We start from the raw sequence: 22,316 nt of genomic DNA, 5'->3' as shown, positions 1-22,316 counted from the left end.
TTGAGACATTAAAATAATAACCACAAACAAATAAGACCATCCTTTAAATGACTGACAACCTGTGGTAACCTTTATTACCCTGCAATTTACTCTGATGGCCTCTGGGTCTGTCTTTTCTGCTAGATCAGCCCATTCTCATTGCCAATGCCTCAAATTTGGTAGCTTATTCAGTGGCCATGGACATCTGATTCCAACGCCATCAGTATGAGATGCACTGGGATTTAAACTAACCCCAATGCAAACCCATCCACAGCAATGAAGTATAATGAAGTCTAAATGGCGAGAAACAAACTCAGGACTTTCACCCTGGAGATAGTGTTCGTCTCCTATTTGAAATGTTAAGTTTTTAGGAACTATGTTGTCTGATTGATGTCACACATATGTATATATATTTAACCCAAACCTTGATCTTTATTTCAAAACCTACCCAAATACTTATTTTGGCTGAGCTCAAACTAGTTTTGGTGATGAAACCTAGGTTTCCTCTGAACACAGGAGTTTATTTTGAAAAGACACTATGCATGTAAGGAGCAAAAACTGGCATGCCATCCCCGAACCTCCAAAAGTGACACTTTAGGGATACCAAGAGCATCGGTTTGAAGCTTAGGACTACTAACACAGCTGCCGTATTTTATAAGTTGATACTGACAACATGTTGGGTAGATTGCTGTCCTCAAAAAAGGAAATTGTTTTAAACTCCAACGTCTGTGTCAAAAAACACTTCATCTGTCATTTATTTTCACAATTGGTTAGCAACTAAATTACGAATTAACTTTACTGCATCTAATGCACCTCTTAATGATAAATTGGAAAATTACAACTCAGTTTAGGGGATATCAAAGCTAATACTGGATTTACTGATTGACAGATCTTGCACATCCCACACTATTTGCCAAATGTAGATTTACTAACATCAGCAAGCCAAGACAAGATGAAACAGTAATAAAAATCAAAGTCATCAAAATAGGCTTTAGAGAGATGTGAAGGATGAAGCAATAACTACTCAGTTTGAGCAAAGAAATATAAAGTAAGTATAGTATATGGAAACCACTGACTCCAGAAAATCTTTTATTAATGTTCAAATGTGTTTGGTGCATGAAGTGACTCTACCGCAGTTATCCACAGTCAGCTACGTTCAGCTCACAAGTTAGGACAAAGCTCTGCCATATGGGGTATGATGACAGCACATAGAGCTTTACATGCATGTCTATCGTTTGCACTGTAGGGCTTGGATCGTCAGGGTGTTTCTGTCAGACAGCCAACATCCCTTCAGCATCACACCAGGTAACTTGCCCTTTCAACTTGGCAATAGGAGGTGCACAAGCCAGACAATGTGTCAAGAGATGCAGTGGTAAAATCACAGCTCTCTTTGTGTCTGTGCCTGCTGCAGATTTTACAGTTAATATAATGAGCATATGCATTGTGTCTGCCTATATCCATTTTGCCAGTATGGTAATGTGTCCCTGGATCTACTTTTTTTTTTAAGACTGTTTTTAACTTGTGGATGTGCCTGCTTGACCTGTGCACAGATCTTCTTTCACATCAGTTGTGTGACCTGAAAATAGCCATTTTGTGAGGATAATGTCCAAAGAATTGAGTCTGGACATTGTCCATTTAGCATTAAATGGGAGATTGTCTGTGTTAAAGCATGGAGACATGACATGACACAAAAAGTATGCTGCAGATATTGCAGTGTTTTGATTACAAAGATAGTTTGTAATTTTGCCATAAACAACTGATTGTTGTGTCATGCTTTGCATTTGTCTGATGATGTCGCTGATGGCAAAATTAACAGAAGTTCCTCAAATCTCATCATCTCTCCACATTTTCATTGGAGCCTCGGAGGAAATGATCTTTCTTTTTCACCCTTGGATATCTGAATTATTCCAGATTCATGCCAGTTGCATGATAGAAATGTGAGAAGCTCTCTATTCACACATGGGCTCAATTGGACATTACATAAACTTTGTATTTGGGATCTGGCAAGGTAAAGTTTGTTTTTTGTCTGGTCCAGCTGATTCAGACGTTCTCACATGCAGCTCCTCCGGCTAATGACAAGATTGGTTCAAGGTCGCAGTCAGTGGTGTAGTGAAGCGTATACGCAGGTATACTGTGTTTTCCCACCTCTTCTTCTGGCAATATATCCACCTTTTGGCCCCAAAAGCCATTGAAATATATAAGAGAGTATACCTTCTTCCTCCTTGATAACCTTCCTGTCTACCTAGCAGTTCACTCACCTAATGGACTACCACTACACCACCGGTTTCAGAGCACGTGTGAGACGACTTTATAATACATGCATCAAGGGAGGGATAAAATTAATCATCAACTTGTAACATGTGCAATTAAGTATCATTAAAGCTTACACAGAGTGTAAGATATAGTTAGATGAAATTTTAATGAACCCCATGGTGAAAGAAGGCTGTAAACCAGAAAAAAAACATACTTAGAAAACATGATACATACAAATTATTTCAAATTCACAGCACTCTTTGACTAAAGTGTTGAACGATCCCAGCTCTTGACATAAGAGAGCAAATGAAGCACTGCATGTTGTTCCTTGGGGGGAGACAGGTGCCGAAAGAGCACTGATGCATGTACACTCTCAGATGCCTCTAATCCTGGTCCCGTTCCAGCCCGTGCCTGCCATCTTCCAAGGACTGCAATTGTGGTTGACAAATCTCATCGTTTTAGGAATGCTAATTGGGGGAAGTGGCAGTTAGTTAAAACTCCCAGTGTGAGATAATACACTTCACCATAGGGGGTTGCGCTTCAGGGACATCAGGGGAGACAGCAGAAGGAAGAGCAAGCGGGAATCTGGGTTTAGGAGAGAAAGATGGCATGGGTAACCTTTCAAGAAGTAGCTGTGATGCAAAGTACTTTTCACTTTTATTTTATCCTGCATTTGGGAAGACAAATGGAATAGCTTTTTTCCTAATGTGTTATGCCTCTGAAAGAATTATGGGGCCAGAAAAAATTGAAAGTGCTCACTAAGGTAACGGCCGACTGATTTGTAGCATCTCATCTGAGGTTTAGCATAATGCAAACCTGCGTAACCAGATGTGCATTATGACTGCACAAATTACTTAACCCCAGTTAACTTATGATGACACATCACAGCCTCGACAAGATCACAGAGGACTGACAGGCAAGCTGGTGTGTACATGCAGACAGCACTCCACCATAATTGGACCTTTTCAGGGTTTTTTTCTTGCTCTTTTTACTGCCTATGATTAAAACATGCTGAAATGAGTATAGACTCTTGAGTCCACACAGGGTCAGTGTCCTGTAGCTGTTTTATCTGTGTTGCTCTGGATGATTTATAGGGTGCAAAAATGAATGTTGTCAAAGATGGCAACCTATTACAAGCCTCCTGCACACTGCACAAGGTGTTTGAGTGTGTGCATGTGTGTGAATCTTATGTGTGTTGAAGGTCTGCTTTCTTTGGAGTAGCTGGAAGGAAATGGAATAGTTCTATGGGTTGTTGGTGTCTCATTTCTCCCACCTTCACCCGAATTAGCTTTTTTTCCTCCTTCTTCAAGCAATGGCACCCCCAGAAATTTTTTCATAGGGTTGGCCAGATGGGGCCACTGAAAGGCCATAACCGAAATTCAGGTACTTGATTATGCTGCTGCAGTATATAGGCTAGTTGAAAACAATGCCAATACAAGAGTTAAGAAATCACATGCTGACAATTAAAAGAATCCAAATATATCCAGGTTTAACAGAGTGCCTCAGGGACGACATTTTTTCTGTAGGCTGATGCAGAAGTTAGCTTCACCCTGGTGCCCTTTTAAAAAAGGCTGTAGAAAATACGCTCTGTGGCAAACAAACTATAATCATACTTATATGTTTTGTTAGCAAGATTATCATCACCTTTCTGATTTTTGAAGCCTAAATGCAATTGCCAGGAGTGAAAAGCTAATGTTAGGCTATAAATAAATCACAAGATGGTTGTATGATTTTAGGTCACCCCCCACAACAAGGCTGTAAAGCCATGTTTGCTGCAGCTAAACGTAATGACATCCTATAGTCACATTATGCCATTTTTCAGCAATCGCCTTTTTTATGGCACGTAAAAGTTTCAAAATTTGGGAGTGTGGTTTTTACTGACATATTTTATGTCATAGAACAAAATGTGAAAGTCTCTTATGCTAGTGTAACCACAGACCTTATTTCAAGCTCCTAACCCAAAACCCATGCAAAAAAAAACAGTGACTTTGCGAGGTGGGAACTGGAGAAGCTCAAATGCGAATGAATTTCCAGATTTTAAGACTTATAACTGGGGTACTCTATTTGAAGGAGTGCATTGATTGTAAGGAACAAAACATTAATTGGGAATAAACCTTCTCAAGCTTAGGGGAGACTCTCATGTACATAGAACCAGTTTTTATTCAGATATGTTGAGGTGAGAGTTCAAGGGACCCCTTTTGAAACAGTCATGTCACTTCACAATCACCCAGATTTTGCCTAACTTTGAAGCATTATTCAGCCCCTTCCCAACAAGCTATCCTGAAAAGCTTCTAGCCTTATAAATGAGTGTGAAATGGCCTCTTAAAAACTGTATTCCCAGCCTTCAGTTATATTGGGGGATGTGCCACTGCTCCAACAATGTTGTATGTAAGTGTGTGTGGTGCTGAATAAAGCTGTTTGTGTTCCTCTGACATCAGTTGTTACCAAAGTCAGTCCAGTGATAATACATCTAACAAATCTCCTGCAATAAGTTTGCAGTCACCAACCATTGAACTGGCCCTCTCATGTTTACAGATCTATTGCCCTCTTTGCCTGTTGAAATCTGTATTTTTCATTTCTTGCTTTTGGTCTAAATTTGTTCTCTCCCTTTTCTCTGTCTCTTTCTTCTTTCTGTCTGGTTTTCTGAGTTGTTTATCAGAGCTTCGTTTTCTCCACTTCCCTCTCTAATTACATCTCTTCATCTGAGCTCTCTTCTGTCCTCTATGCTTGCACCCTCTGTGTTTTTCTTCCCTACCTCAGTCTCCCCATCCTCCATTTCCGCCCTCCTCATCACACTCTGATGCTTTTTCACTCCTTGTCTGCCTTGCCCCCTCTTTTTCTGTGGTGTTAGTCTTCTAAGAGAATCAAACAATAAAGGAGGCAGAGTTTAGTCATAGCCATGAGCGAAAAGATGAGTAGTAAAAAAAAAAAACCACAAATCTCTCTCTTATCTCTCCCTCCCGACATACTCTAGTCTTCACCTCTCCTCCTTCCTCTCCACGCGCTATTTTCTGTCTTTCTACTCCATCTTTTACTTGTATACCTCCACTATTTGTTTTATGTAACCTTTTATCTTTTTCTGGCGGGTTTGAGGACCGATGTTCTCGACCCCAGACCAGAAAGTTCTTTCTCGCCATCTTTAATTCTCACCCACTGTCTCTCACTTTCTGTCTCTCGCACATATTCACTGTCTCTGAGATTTAACAGGCAAGAGAGAGTTTCATAACATGATCTGTCACAGCTCGTCTCATATCTGGTGTTGAGCCCTTTGTTCTCTCTATCAGCCCCATTCCTCAGTTCCCATGTCCTGGTTTCTCCCCATCTCTCTGCCTCCATTTTCTTATTCTTTATGTCCTGCCACATTCCCATCTCTATATCATTCTTATTTATATAGATAACTTTAAAGGTACCATATTACACTCATTTTCAGGTTCATACCTTATTCTGGGCTCTACTAGACCATGTTTACATGCATGCTGAAACCTGGATCAACATCACGTCTTTGTGCAGTGTTCAGACTCCTTTTACAAGTATTTAAACTTTTAAGTGCTAAGCAAATTGGTTTCATATCTTTCAAAAACATGGGAAGCAAAGGCAGTGAGAGATATATATATATATAATCATAATTATATATTAAAAAAGATATGTTGCAGAACTATTGCAGTTTTTAAGTACCCTTTTCACCAAATAATTTCCTTGTTCCGTCTCTTTCAACCCTCTTCTGGAAAAGCCCAGTCCGTTGTGATTGATCAGCATTTCCTCCCCATTTGCGCTCTTGGTGTCCCTGCACCATCACTGCAGCCAGGGAATGACCCTCACTGCACTGTAGTGGCACTCTCTACCTTTATATATCTCCCTCTCTCTATATATATATATATATAGAGAGAGAGAGAGAGAGAATTGTGACATCACAAACCTGACTGCTCATTTAAAGGAACAGTTTCTGAATACAGACTTTGTTCATTTCTCTGTTGACTGAGCATTTTGACACTTTCAAAGTATTTATAAAGCACCTATTCCTGCTTTATAATTTAAAAAAAGACATGAGATTCTGACTTTTCACAATATGGGACCTTTAAATTTGTCTTGATAGTTTTACATTCCCAAAGACAGCAAAGGAATGGCCTGCCATGACTGGCTTAACCAGACATTTGTACCCTAACCAATGCCAATCCAATCAACAAAGGCAACGAGTCATAGAGAGTAGGGCAGGTAATTCCTTCACTCTCCTAATGGATTCACAAATTTGCATACAGCATGAAGTAGGAATGCAAGTATGGAGACCAGCAAAAAGACTTTAGTTTCAAGAGTTTGAGGAAATGATCAAAAATGTGTAATGCTAATAAAATGTTGAGGATATGGTGCATTTATTTTGGTTTCGTCCTCATGTTATTGCCATGTGGGTGAAAAATCAAAAGATGGCTAGTGTTGGGACCTGTTCTTTAAGTGTCTTTTAAAACGGTTTCATTGTAACAGGGTTCTGCTTCACTCACACATCAAATAGTACAAATCACAGATCTACAGTCGCTGTATCTGTTGCATTCATTTGGCTGATTATTCTCACTTTAAGTAAATTTAACAAAACATTCTCGAGTGTGAGGTCAAACACTGTATCGATGCCCCGTTCTGCACACAGAAAAAAAGATTAAGTCCCACTCCTTCCTTCTATCACAGCTGATCATCATCTTATTAATCACAGTCTGAAAAGAATTGCTCTGAATATTAATTCAACATTAATTCATAGGTCAAAAGAAAATACATTACCTGAATAAATTAGGAAATAGTGAAAATATATTTTACAATAAACACAAAAAATGGCTCTAATAGCTGGATTTGTATTCTGTTTCCTTGAAGATGTGGGCAAAAAAAATTAGATTTAAGAGGTGGAAGCCTCCTTGTCTTAATTACTGTTGTCCAATTAGCCTTAAAAAATATTTTTGATTTGAATAAAAAAGAAGGTTTAACTTTTGTGGCTTTTCATTCACTTGTTAGACACCATTCAGGCATAATTGCAAACAGGCAAGGGAAGCTAAATAATTACGAGAGGAAATGGTGCAAGGCCAGGTCTAGAGAATGATGTAACCGTTGGCAAACGCTGTGGAAACTGGAGAGAAAGATCTTCCTTATTGAGCTCTCGCCAAAGCTATGTTTACAGTGACTCAGATTTCCTTGATATAATGCAGATGCATGATCATCTTCTACTATTTGTCCTTCAGCAATTAAAAATTCGAAGCTGCTGGGGAAAAAACAAAACAAAAACTAACAACTTCCAAGAATGATATGATGATATGAGTCATTAACACCACGCTGGGTATCACACAGTGATACCTAGTGATAGTCACATTTGCAGATTTGGCCCTCCATGAGAGCAACCAAAGGAAGCATAGGAATAAGTACTTAGCCCTTCCTGCGTTCACCGCCAACAGTGCTGACAGGAAGAGACGGGGACTGAACCACCAACCAGGTCATTAATAAACCCTGAGTACCACCTGAGCTGCTCCCTGCAAAATGTCACAGCAGAGTTAAAGAGGGGAAAAAATTCTTTATTTTGCCATGAGAGTGTGTCATGGGTAGAGGTATAGATTTTGGGGGCATGCAGGGCACACCCATCCATCCATCTGTCTGTCCATCCATCCATTTTCTTTTTTATGACATTTTGTTTATTTGGTTTCCCTTACTAGCGACAGTCACACAGTCATTTTTAGGCAAGTACTTTTAAAAAGTGACCTTTTTTTCAGTTTTTTTCAATGGAGACACAAAAATTCTGTATATTTAAAAACAAATATTTAAGATACATGAATAATAATAAATGATACAGAGTTGAATAAACATATTTTAACAAAAGCGGCGTTTCAGGCAAATATAAATTTTTCAGTGCTTCCAAATTTCCTGAAATTTAGTTTCCTGATGCCCGAATGAAAAGGTCCTTTTTTCCATAACAAAGATTTCATAAACGGTATTATAACAGTTTTCTACAGATGGGGCGTCAGGTTGAAGCCATTTCTTTGTATTTGCTTTTCTAGCAGCTACACTGAGTATTCCAAATAAGTATTCTGTAAAAGTAAAAGGCCAAAAAGGAGCTCATCCCACTTAAATGTGATTGTTGTCCCAAATATAGTCTCTAATTCTGTATAAATGTTAGGATAGAGAGCATTTACTTTTCGACAGGCCCCCATCCATCCATTTTTATCTGCTTATTGGGTGCTGGGTCACAGCAGCAGGAGGCTGAGCATCCCTTTCCCAGCAGCGTCTCCTCCTCGGGTACCTCAAATCATTCATAGGCCAGGTGAGATACATTATCCCTCCTGAGTGTTTTGGGTCTACCCCAGAATCTTCTACCAGTTGGACATGCCCATCCAACCTCTCAGGGGAGGCTCCTAGGAAGCATCCTGATCAGCGCCCGAAACACCCCAACTGACTTTTGACATGAAGGAGCAGCGGCTCCCTCGGGATGTTTCTCACCCTATCTCTAAAGCCTCCTACATACTGTGGGATTTTTGCAGTCTTAGAGAGGGAAGTTTAGTGCAGCTACACTATGTGACCCAGATCTCTTAAACTTGGGTCCAATATCAGGTTTGATGTGTGCAGATGTACGATGACAATGCCTACTAAATCACAGGTTACAGCCTACGTCCTTCATCGTCAATACACAAGAGCAAAATATCATCAGCATGCCGCTGCTGTAGTTGTAAGAGAAAAATGAGAACAAACATGACTTGAACCCTAGCTATAGTGGCATTTATGCATGTCGAAAGAAGTCTAAAGAAGAGTAGGAGGAGAATGTGGACGCAGTTGTGGATGGGGAAAAGAGGTCAACTTGGCATGCCAATTCTGCAGTGAGAGTTTGAAGAATGTATTAGCTTCTACTCGCATTTAGCAGAGTCGCGCTGATCAGTGCATCATTTCATGCTGCATTTCTGTTAGTTGGTGAGTAGACGTAGGTCATAACAGAAGTCACACAGTGTGATGGTTATCCTAAATTTCTGACACTGTCAGAATTTTAGCCCAAGCTGTCTGTGATTGCAAGACTGTGGCAAAGGCCATCCTTGAACTTTCTCGCTGTGCAATGTAAGACCACCATTTTAGAGCCACTGCAAAGATATTGCCATGTTTCTTTCACGCTGGTCATCTTTCTTCTGGGACAGCCCAAAATTGCGCCGTGTATACCAGGCTCATAGCTGAGCCCAGCCATCCTGCAGAGGAATCTCTTTTCATCTGCTTGTATGCATGATTTCATTGTTTCGGTAACTACTCATGACCATCGGTTAGTGTTGTTACGTAGATGACAGATTGTTACTATGACTCACCTTCCTCTTCACCATGACAGTCACCCACTAATCGGCCTGTCCATCTCATGTTCCATTTTATCCTCACTTATGAAAAAGACCCTATACTTGAACTCCTCTGTTTGGGGCAGCGACTCTCTTCCAACCACCATTTACTGGCAGAGACCCATGGCCTCAGACTTAGCAAACGTACTTTCATCCCAACTGCTTTACACTTGACAGAAAACTGCCCCACTGCATGCTGGGGGTCACTGTGTGATAAAGCCAACAGAACCATATCATCTGCAAAGAGCAGAGATGCAATTCTGAGGTCCCCAAACTGGACACTTTCCTCCCCCAGCTGCAACTTGCTGCAGCCCCCACACCCCCCAACCCCCCGTGATAGAAACATGCCAAATTAAACACATTTTCACCCTAAATTGATACAGAAAAGGCACAAATTAGTGCAGAAAAAATTACCAATATGCAGGATATTAAGTGACTAATACTAAAAATTTTATTGCGGAACACATCCAAATCCCGAATTTCATATGTGCCCCGCCGCCCCAATGTCGAAACGAAATCTTTGCTTTTGGTCATGAGAGTCTGTTGTTTACTCTGGTCTTTCTGGAACAGTTAGTGTGGATTTGTTTGGGTATCTGACCCCTCATTACGTCAATAATAACAATAGTTATAATGGTATAAATTCCCTGCAACACACTCTGCACATAAGCCCACAGTATCAAAAAACACCATTAATTTAATCAGTGGCAGGGTTTAGGATAAAGAAGGTTTTAAGTTGAATCTGCACTACGAACACAAAACAATAGTCGGTGGATGAGCATAAAAGCTTCTTAGCATTAAGATCATTACATTTCACATTCTTAGAACTGAGCTGATGTTCTTAACTCTTAGCAGCTTACAAGTACAAACAATAATGTACCATTCACATGTCATCTTTTTTGTCTTAGCAACGCTTATTGTTAAAATGAGACAATCTATCCATCCATCCATCAGTCTGTTTTTGTATTTTGCCGACCTACCTGCTTTGCCTGTCTGTTATGACGTGATAATACTAGCAATCTGCAGGTCACTGTGACACATGAGGAGCACCATTAGACAAGGGCAGGGAATGACTCGCTCCGCGCTATTTTACACTGTTATGTAATTTCTTCATTACCTCTTTTTCCTCCTCTCTCCATTTTTCTCCCCTTCTCAGTCTCTCCATCTTTTTTTTTTATTTATTTATTTTTTTTTGCCTGCAGCCAGGCAGTGGCCTAGTTTAGCAGTGCAGAAGGTTTGTTAGCATCACCCTCAAACGAAACAATAATAATGTGGAATCAAGGGAGAACACAGGAAGGTTAAAAAAACTCTGCATGTGCAACCACACATACCACACTGTAGACATGCCTCCCTTTTAATGTGGTGCAGGTGCAGATGTTCATGCATACTGTCTAAGTGTATTTTAGAAGCACATATAGAAAGAAACAAGCATGCACCCCCACCCACATACACATATGCACTGCCTCTTTTGCATCGTTGCATGACCGCCAATTTGATCTCTTTGGAGCATATAACAGTTCCCTTTGAGGAAAGCACACCTGCTCCCTGTCATAAAGGATGCTGCTCACTGCTGTAATGTTCATACCAAGTAAATATATGAGAATAAGCATCCTTTGACACTTCAGCTATCATGCAATCTACTATACACTTGATGGGTGTATTGCTGAGAATCCAAGAAAGTGCAAAGTCAAATACAAGCTCTTGAGATATATGGGACATATTTATCAGTAACAATGGTGTAGTGGTAGTTGATGATGTGGGTGTACTACTAGAAGATTAACAAGGAGGAATCGGGTATACTCTCATAAATATTTCAATGGCTTTTTAGCTCATAAGTGGGTATACTGTTAATGGCCAGAAAAAGAGGTGGCTCTAGCCCTTAAACCTGCGTATACCCTCCACCACACAGTTGATTAGTATTGCATTATCGCCAGAAGTGTACAGAGAGGTGACTTCTATTGACACACTGCCAAACGCCATGCTGACAACAGCTTTTTTTTTGTCGTTTGCTACAGTCAAGCACCCATAAACAGCACCGGACTTCGTTGCCAATTTTACAAGCCAGTTCTCATTCCGAACTGGTAATAGTGCTGCTTTGTCAGTGCTTTTGGTATAAGAGTGCAATGCCAAAAGGCACCTTTCATGTGCGCACAGAATGCCGTTGGACGGCGTGAGAGCGCAGCGAGACACAACCGGTCGCATACGCCTGATACACGTATGGGCCACGTCTCTTGAGAATGTGACTGGAGAGAACCTATCATGTGCGCATGAAAGGCAGCAAGTCAGTGGCAGATTGAAACACTGCCAGTAATATGTAATATAAGGAGTGCAAGGGCACTTATAGGGTGAATGGGAGGGGAGGTAAACTCAGACTTTGATGTGGGGGTCCCAGTGTGATGTTTTTTTCTACACCTACCCATGTGCCTCCTTTCCCTTACCTTAACCAATCCATGACTTTGTTGTTTAATTCTAACCATCACCATGCGTTTGTTGACGTCCTGGCGTTGGTTACCGTGTGTTGTTGTTGCCTAAACAAAACCACGATCAGCATCATCCCACCATGTGCTTGTGTTGAAACCACAATAGCAACATCCCAGTATGTAAAGAGTAGATGTAGAACGATTCCTAAAAATTCATATTTAGATGTGGAAGTCGACTGGCAAAGCTGCAATATGTGACGAGTTGTGATAATAACATGTTGAATTTTACATAATGGTTAAAAATTACACCATCTGGGTCTGTCATGTCATGCCATGGGGCACAAAAAGACTTGTTCCCAAAGACTAACACTGAGAAAGAGATGATTGTAAATCAGTGAATACTTCTTTTTGAACATCAAAACCCCCCTCAAACTTTTGCTAGTGTCACTATCAGCATTTTAACCATTCAGTCTGATAATATTGGAAAGTCTAGAACAGCCACAGTATTAAATCATTTTATCCCAATTCAAAATAGTGGAGCGCTAAACTGGAAGTTAGCTGTTTAGCTGGTGGAATAGAGTTTTTTTGGCTTCATGTGCCACTGACCAACTTTTTTTGAGGCCCTGCCTCAAATGCTGTATCCATGTCTCTTGATACATCCAGCACAGCTACAGTATATTCAACAACAGATAAAGAAAGACTGACAGGAGAGACTGGAGATGTTACTTAAACATTTCAAGCATCAACAATGTAAATTTCGGAATTAACCCTTATGTTCCCAGAAACAGCTTCATACCAAATAGCAAGCTGTTAGATATGTTCCATATATACTCTAGTATTGCTTGGGGACAAAACTATGTCATGGCAGATGTATTGCTCAGGACCACAGGAAGCGCCACATTGAGTGTTAAGTTGTTTGGATGAGTGGTTCTCAAGAAAGCTGCAAGCAGTTATACTGGAGGCAAAGCAATCAGTCTATTCCCAACAAGCCTGTTTTAAATGGGCACTGCACGAGTAGTGATAAAAAAACAAATGCTTTTTGTGACAGCCATCAGAGTAAATCATTCTTTGTGTATTGAACCGAGTTACAGTGAAGTGAATTGAACTAAATCAAGGCAGAAAGGGAAGTCTGGAAAGAGGAAGTGTGTTTATTATAAAGTTGTTGTGACAATGTGTAAAAAACACATCTAAATTTCAAGTCCTTTGAAAGGTCCTTTCAAAAACAGAAACTGATAAGAAAAAAAATGGAAAAAAAGTGTCTTCAGCTTATCGTCTCATCACACAGTCCATGTCTTTCGCCCAAATGATCGTCTCCCAGTTAGAGTGAGACTTATTCCCACCAGTCACTTACTGTAAGAGAAGATGGGAGAAATAATGTTAAGGGGAAGAAAAGAGTGAAGGAGATAAATGAAAAATTAGAGTGAAACAGAGCAACAAATGTTAAAGGTGTGTGTCTATGTACCTATTCCTAATTGTACTGTTTGTGTACTTTTACACAAATGTCACTACTGTTAGTGATTGTCGGAACCAGTGTCGGGTTTCAGATGACCATGTTGTAATCTGTTGCAGTCAGTATAGGATGCTAGCCTGCAGGCCATTGTATGAGAAGCCATCCATCTGGGGCCCCAGACAGTCATTGCCATCTCCATTATTATTAACCATGACTCATTGCCTGGATTCACTGTTGACTCATACTTAATAAAATGAATCATTGTACATTGGGAAAAATACTGTATATTGTATGTTTCGAACCTAGTCTCTCTCAGTCAGAAGAGCGTTGTTAGTTAGGTGGGTAGGTAAGTTAAAACTGTGCAATGAAATGTAAAAAAACAACAAACAAAAAGAAAACATAATGTTTATTATCTTTGGACATGATTATTTTGCACACTAAAATTAAAAATTAAACTGTTGCTGAATTCCAAGCATTCCCCTTACATCTATTGTGCTGTTAATGGTGACATGGTGAGTGGAGCACAATCACAGCACTGAACAAAAGTGGCAAGACATCATGATAAGATGTAACCATCCATTCAAGAGCAATTACTTAAAGAAAAAAATAAGATTTTAGGAAACATATTTGTTGTTCTTTTAAGGACCATATTGCTGAGAAAACTGATAACACGCTCATTTCTATTTGAAGCTATAGCCACCATTGTGATATATCCCTTTGGTCCGCTGAATGTGAATCCACAGCATCGCTGTAAAAGAGCTTAATGCTCAGTCAATTTTCCCTGACTAAACAATGGTTGACGATGATATGTGTAATACTCCAACCAGTATGTCACACATTATGAGCACACTGAATGTAAAGGGAATGGCTTCCCAAAATGGTAAAAAAATTTCCCTTTAAATGCACCACCCAGATCAATCTACAGGGACCTATCATTTCATGCTCTCATAGCAATCATTACAGTAAAACACCTCTGTGTCAATACTTAAATTCTGACAACTTCCCCAAATCTCAAAGTATTAAGGGGGATGTGGTTCATTCTTAATACACTACACATTGAGTATTTCCCTCTACAAAATGTATGATATGATAATAAGAATGTAGATGATACTACCCCAAATTACTTCCCTTCAAAAGAATTGCAATTAGCTTTTTATAGTAACTATTCAGAGACAGCTTACCTAATAAGAGAAAAAAAGCAATAACCACCAGAATATTTTCCTTCTCAAACTGAAAATTAGATATATTAATTATTATTATTATTATCATTATTATTTTTCATCATGAGAGGTTCCCTTACAAGGTTATGTTTTTCCTGCTAAGCTTAGTGTTTTCTTAAAATGACCCAGACATCATGTGGAAAACCCATTTTTATTTGCCTGCAAAGGCGCGCACACACGCACACACACATTTATACCAACACCAATGAACATTCACAAAGAAGAAATATTAGTGAAAACATGGTAAAAAGTGCCAGTAGCAAATTTCCATGAATCCACCCTCAATACACCTCAATGCACTGAAAGCTGTGCTGATTAAAACCCTATTGTCTTTAATCTGTTTCTTATATTTTAATTTACGTTCTATCGGTTGTGAAAACATATTGCATCAAAAAATGTACAGCAATTCAGAGAAGAGGTTTTAAAAAAAAAGTTTGTTTAAATATATATAATTCATTTGATCTTTCCATAAGGAACTCCCATCATTCCAACATCATCAACCAGATGATGATTCTGACAAATCAGAGTTACTTTGAGAAAGGGGCAACTTAGCCTGAAAACGTGATTTCAGGAAATTCAAGAATGAATTAAATATAGAGACATTTTATTGGAATTTTTATATAGACCTTGAGGCAAACAATCCAGAGTCTGTGTCTAAGGAGAAGAGTGAAAGAGAAAGATGGGCCATCGGTTTGTCTTTTATGCATAAAATCTAAAATACAAAACTTTTTTGATGTTACTGTGTCTGTCAGAGTAACAATGAGTGGAGAAAAAACAGGCAAAGTGGTGTTCCTCACAATGTCAAAGTGAATATTTGATGCAAGAAACCGTCTTGTACTCTCAGTGCCCCTCTGAGCAACCTTGGGATCTCGTAGTAGTTGTGTCCCATTCAGAGGCTTATAGTACAGCAATTTCACCTCACACTTTCTATTCAGCAGGAACTCAGTCACTATGGCATTAAAAAATAAATGTTTTAAAAAGACAGCCGAATAATACAAGTTACATTCCACTGGAGGCTTTTCATAACATTACACCTGATTGTCAATGCACCCAAAAGTAATACAGCAAAGCAATGGTGCAAAAAAAAAAGATTCAAGTTGAGTCATGGTTCACTTTTTGTGCTTTTGATTTGAACTAAAAAAAATATGTCTGGAAAAAGCTTGATCAACATTAAAAGATTAGTTGTTATCCAGTTGCCCACTGAACTTAACTAAGCCATTGTGATTACGTTATTTCCTATCCAGTTCTGCTCTATTCTTATCTTTCTCTCCATATATTAATCATAGAAATCCCCCGTGGGAATCAAGCTTCAACCTGACTGTTAAGCAGCCCTGCATTAACTCTTTCAGCCATTAGTCTCCAATTTTAATGAATAAACTGTGGCACATGCACACATGCAAACCTACACAGAGGCAGCCAAGTAAATATGGTGCTACAGTGTATCCAAGCAAAGTTAAAGGTTAGTTGTTTTGGTTTTTTGTTGTTGTTGTTGTTGTTGTTTGTTTTATTTGTTTATTGTTGTTGTCTGCTTGGCTTTTTTTTTTCTTTTTTTGCATTGTTTACCTATGTATTTATTTAATTTGGATTTTTTTAGTATTTTTTAGTATTATTTTTAGTCTGTTTAGTATTTTTCCTTTTCTTTTGGTTTGTACATACATATTTGCAAATGGTACAAAAGATTAATGATGAAAATGTTTTATGTTGTACCAAAAGGTTGTCTTTCTTTATATTTTAATGAAAACTACCAAAAAAGAATAAGAAAAACTGGGAGACTGTTGCATAGTTGCATACAATTATGCACACATTCATGTACATAAAACTACACAGAGGCAGCCAAGTAAACATGGTGCTACAGTGTATAAAGTGATAAATATCCAAGCTTAAATATGGCTGTAACGCTGTGTCATTTTGGTCCAGATTTTGGGTGTTCCCTTTATTCTCTCGTCTTATCCTTGCTTCTGCAGCACCTTCCAACACCCGAACCTTCGCCTTCTTTTTCATGTTAAAGCTTTTCAAATATTGTTTACTTTGCAGGGATCTGATAGCTGTTTACAGCAATCTCTGAATTCTGCATACTAAAGTGAATGTGCTTATTATTCGAGGGGATTAGTGCTCCCCGCAGAATCCTTGCTGCTGCTTGGATTCTTTCAGAGTGGAGCCTTTTGCACTGGATATAACCGTAAAACCATTTGCGATGAATGTTCAATTCCCAAGCATAAGTGGCTCTGACTTAAGTATAAACCAGTGATCAGAGAAGGGAGAAGGGTTGTAAGACGATACAAGAGATACCAGCTCTTTGATTCGCTTCTGCCTCTTAATTTGAAGATAACATGAAGTGATGCCACAGTGTGCCATTTGGTATAAGCGATTTTCAAGTTCATTGAGAGCATCCCATTTTCCAAAACTCAAACCTTGGCAATGTTAGTGTCACATTTTTAACCCGCTGAGCTAAACAAGTCAACCCAATAATTCATATCTGCAAAGTGGTGCAAAAGCGAGGGGGAAGGTTGTTAAGCTTCTGGAAACAAAGCAAATCCTCTTTTTTTCCATTTGTTTGAAAGTGCAAACTGCTTACCTGCTCTTTCTCCCTCTCTCTCCTTCTCTGAATTTCTCCTAGCATGGTGGTTTACCTTCAGGCTTGCCGATGGAATTCCTCAACATAGAAAGGTGCGATTAGGCATCTAGATTATTTATGACTTGCACATAAATAGTCAGCGCTGCACATCACTCTCCCGAGTGGGTTTGTGGTTCCGCCTTTATGGAAATACACACACATACACATAGAAAGTGCATCTTCTTGTACCCAGAAATAACCCTTTATGTTCATTCCAATGAGCTGCCATATTCAGCCACATGTCAGCCACAAAATCAAGATACAGTATGATTTATTTGATTACTAACACAGTTGGTGACCTTTTTATTTCCCTTTAGGCAGAACAGGCTGTTCTTATGCACTGTTTGTATGTATACCCAGGAAAAGTAATTCACCAGAATTTGTATGCAACCCACAAAATCATGTGCCAGCAATTTGTATGTTAGCCATGTGAACATGAAGACTTTGATTACGAGTCGAATGTGGTGATGGCTGTAAAGAAGGATGTGGTATAAAAAAAAAAAGACAGTCTGTATAAGCAGGCAGTTTGGGGTGGCAGAAGGGTCAGACTGACACATGACTTTCCCCCAGGAGATGGCTGTTTGTCTCCTATGTCAAACCAAATGAAATTTTACTTATTTGAAGGTCATGTTACGTTAAGAATGTTACTTCACATTAAGTATATAACATGACAACGCCCAATGTTTCTGTTATTAAACCTAACCTATGTAACTTTACTTTGCTTAACATTATCCTTCACCATACCTAACTTTACATTTAGTATATAATGTTACAATGCCCAACCACAATTTTGTCCCTAAACCTCACATATGTAACCTTACATTAAAAACATAGCTTTGCGTTGAGTATGTAAAGTGACAACACCCAACCGTGTTTCTTCTCCTAAACCCAGTCTATGTAGTTTAATGTTAAGAAACATGACTTTTAGTCAAATATTTAACCTGTTGACACCCAACAGTGTTTTTTTCCTAAACATAACCTTCCTAGCTTTACTGTCCTAAACCTGACCTAATTATAATTTATGTTAAGTACATATTGTGATGATGCCCAACCATGTATCTTTTCCTAAACCTAACCTATGTAACTTCACATTAAGTATGCAATGTGACACTGTCCATCCATAAATTTGTTTCATGAGACTGATCTAACAGATAGGGGTGCAAGTTAGATATCATATGAACCATTGTATGAGGATATGCCAGGCCTTCTTTGATTTGTGGAGACAAAGTTGATCATAGTCCTTCCATCCATCCACTTTCTAAACTCCTAATCCTGTTCTGGGTTGTGGGAAACTCAGGTTTAACCCAGCACATATTGGTCAACCCTACAGGTTGCCGGTTTATCACAGGGAAGGCAAAACTAATCAAAATCTAATATCAAAGGTTATTGACAACATTATGCCCAGTAGTGCATTCACACATCTCAATGGCAGTGCTGAACCATTCTTCCCTTATCGAGTCTGCCAAGGAGAATTGTGTGCCAAATGATTACTGTCTCCATCTCTGGGCTGTGAGAATCACCACAAAAAGAGATATGAATATGATTGTGAAGCTGCTATTTTGTGAGCACAGCAATTCCCTGCATGCAGGTTACTGCTGATTCATCATTGCCAGCACTGTCATTCTTCATCCTTCCTCTTGACACCCCATGTCCCCCGTTTATTATCCATTCCCCATTTACTCTTTGCACGCATCCATCTCTCCTGTGGTGCTTTAGTGCTCCATACCATTCTCATTCTTTTCATTATTCCATTTCTGACTTGAAATGTACTTATATCTCTATCTGGCCCCTATATCTCAGTTTCTCCCCCTCTTCCTTCTCCATGTTTTATGCATTGTTGGTTCCCATGCTCTTCTCTGATTGAGAAGTGATTGTGCTTTCGTGCCTCTAGCAATGATACATTGTTGCTATGACAGCACTGGTTTAAGTGGGAAGGTCGAAGGATAACAGATGCATTGATAGTGGCAAATGTATTGTGCTTTGATCGAGAGCGCAGCTTAACTTGTGGTCTTGCATGTTTGCAGCGGTAAAAGTGAAACCCACAGCAGCCCCCACAATATATGCATGTGTTCTCATGTGTGTTTGTGTGTGCGTGCGTGTGCGTGTGTGTGTGTGTGTGTGTGTGTGTGTGTGGAGTAAGAGTGGTATTGTTTAAATAGACTCTGAGTGCTTTTGTCAGAGTTCATGCAACTAAACATGAATCCATTAAGGTTTTGCAAATGAAATACCTCCAGGACATTCTAGGCAAAGGAAAATCAATAGACTGTAATAGGTATATGATGCCTGCTTTCCATGAAAGACCGCCAAGGCTCTGTATTACTGCACATAAAACACATGTTAGAAACAGCTGTTAGCAGTCAGCACATTTTGTGATTAGTGGTGCATTGTTTCTTTTAAATTTTTAACAGCACATCGTGAATGAAGGACAAGCAGATGCACTCCTCCTTTCATTGCTGAGCTATTTTTTCCCCTTTGAAGAATAATCATTTTTTCATATCTAGCAAAACATTCAACCTAGAAACTTACATTTTGTTATAAATGGCTATTTTTTTTTTTATTAGTTGAGCTCACAACCGGCTGTTCTCATGCATAGTTTGGACGTAAACCAACATAAAGTAATGCAGCGAAATTCATATACATATATATCACAGGTAATCGTGATTCAGTAATTTGTGTATTTCCCACGTAATTCAGAAGACTGTGATTATGTAACCAATACGCTGATAGGATTAGAGAACGAAGGATTGCAAAGATAGAAAATCTGTGTAAAGAGGGAGGTTGGGGTGGTGATTAGGTGAAACAACACAGGACTTTACCTCAGTGTTTGTGTCCTGAGTCAAACCAAGTGAACTTTGACTTATTTTAAGGCACATAGTGATGTTACTTTAAGAAAGTTACTTTACGTTAAGTATGGAACATGGCAAAGCCAAACTAAGTTTCTTTTCCTAAACCTAACCAAAGTAACTCGTCTTGCCTAAACCTAACCTACGTAACTTTACATGTCTAACCTTAAGCTACATAAATTTACTTGCCTAAACTTAAAGATGTCCAGCCATGTTTATTTTCCTAAACCCAACCAAAGTACCTTTACTTCCTTAAACCTAACCTGAGCAACTTGACATTATGTATGGAACTTTCTGTAAACAGCTTTCCACAAAATATGCAATATGCATTTTTGCAAAATATCATAGTTAATGTTGTATGAGGATATATTGCTCAGAGCTACAGCAAGCCCTGTATTTTTTCTCTAAATTTTATTTTATTCTGCATCTCCTTTAACATATGCATTTTGCAGAGTAAATTCATACATTTTTATAAATGTTATTTTTTTTCCAGGGCAAACACAAAAACAATAGTGAAACAACAAAATCTGTCAGTGCAGCCTCGCAAAAAATTCTGTCACACACAACACAAACAGATGAATTCACTTGCTCACTTTTCATTGTAGAAAAAGAAAAAAACAAGGTGGGTACAAACAAACCAGTTGGGTAGCAGAATATTAAACAACCACATTACTTACTTAACAGGATGGTTTGTCAGCCATTGTCAAAATGTTGTAATACACAAGAATATTCTGCAGAAAAATGCTGCTACACTTATCACCAGGGGGCTGTTCATCCCTCAACAAACTGACACTGTAATTAATACAACGGTATAGAGGGAAAAAAGCACTCACAATATGTGCTTCTTATGGGATTACTGATCAGCACATGCAATATTGAAATCACCCAACCTCCCGTGGAGAAATAAATCCTGTCTGATTGGGGCTTTACTTCATACATTCATTTTCATTAGCTGCAACCTGGTATGTAGAGCTGTAATGTAAGCCCCGCCCTCTTTCTCAGCCAGCTGTTGTTTGTTTTGCTGATCGAGTTTCCTATTGATTTATTTCTTTCTACTCATTCAGTTTTCATCGTCTATTGATCTCGTAGCTTTGTTGACACATCTTGCATTGGTCATTAAATTCAAACCCCTTTTGCTTACCCTTATTGCTTTTTGTTGATTATCTATACACCCATACATCTATTTACTGAAATTACATTGAGCTATATTGTGGACCTTTCTGTCACTTAATGTTGGCATCTAATAACCTGATTTACTGTGGGGGGGGGGTAGTATCTGTGTGCATTCAAGTCAAACTGTTATAGCTAGTTGGACAGATTTTTCTTTTTCTATTGTCCACCCATGTTGAAAGTTTTTCTTGGAACTATTTCTGTTCAGCGACCTCATGTCTGAACATTTTAGACTTCCTGAACCTCTCATCTCTCAGAGGCAACAGGGACTTAAAAACAGTGTAGCTGGTGGTAGATTTTACTACCAGGGGATGGTTGTGGCAGTATGGGCGAATTATTTGTATAGATGTCGGTATTTTGTCAATAAGATGTTGTCAGTGTTGGAGTTGCACCTACGCCCTTTATGTAAGTTTTAAATGTTTTTGATTTTTGTGGATCTGGACACATTGATTTTAAGATTAGAAGTTTTGCTTCAAGAAAACATTCACTGTGCTGTCCAGTGGCGTGCCCAGACTTTTTTTATTGAGGTGTCCCAAGTACAGCACTGACTTATATAGAGTGGGCATGAAGTACAAGTGTTGCTGCGGGCACAGGTGTTGGCATAGGTGTAATTTATCAATTTTGACTCCACTACCCATACCCACTTTTATTGGTACTTTTATAGTGTCTTACATTGCTGTTTATAGTTTAGCTCAGAAGAAATATAGACCTACCAATCACAGCACAACAGAGTGACACCACACAAATGTAAAAGAAAGCTAATATATTTATTATAGACATTGTTCCACCAAAAGCCAATCGTACAGTAGCAAGTATAAAGTGCCAAAAAAATTTAAATAAATAACCCAGTATGAACAGTTGTATCAGTTTATTTGAATGTAAAATTAATCAGGCTAGACATTGCTCTTGAAAATTGCTGCCTCTCAGGTATAAGACTAAACTACAACTAAAAACAAACTTTTTTTTTTCATTTAACAGTTCAAACTGGCCTGTGCCAGCCCAGGAAACTTCCTAGACACGCCCCTGCTGCTAAACTTGA

At 38.9% G+C, this 22,316-nt stretch overlaps 1 protein-coding gene across 4 annotated transcripts in view; it reads left to right on the top strand.

Annotated features, from left to right (window-relative positions):
* elfn2b (extracellular leucine-rich repeat and fibronectin type III domain containing 2b) overlaps nucleotides 1-22,316 on the top strand; it is an 87,181-nt gene that overhangs the window by 44,503 nt on the left and 20,362 nt on the right. Inside the window, exon 4 of one of the 4 annotated variants that reach the window (XM_088069215.1) lies at nucleotides 17,268-17,317. The exons of 2 other annotated variants lie outside the window; for them this stretch is intronic. The gene's annotated coding sequence lies outside the window, so the exon portion shown is untranslated. Of the gene's footprint in view, nucleotides 1-1,223; nucleotides 1,285-17,267; nucleotides 17,318-22,316 lie in introns of those variants that run through there. One more of the 4 variants, XM_042505549.2, reaches the window with a different exon arrangement.

Source organism: Plectropomus leopardus, chromosome 18 (genome assembly GCF_026936395.1).
Source record: "Plectropomus leopardus strain MGB_pleo_1.0 chromosome 18, ASM2693639v1, whole genome shotgun sequence".
Lineage (NCBI taxonomy): Eukaryota > Metazoa > Chordata > Actinopteri > Perciformes > Serranidae > Plectropomus > Plectropomus leopardus.
The sequence above is the reverse complement of the archived record's forward strand: the minus strand, read 5'-3'. Positions and strand labels throughout refer to the sequence as shown.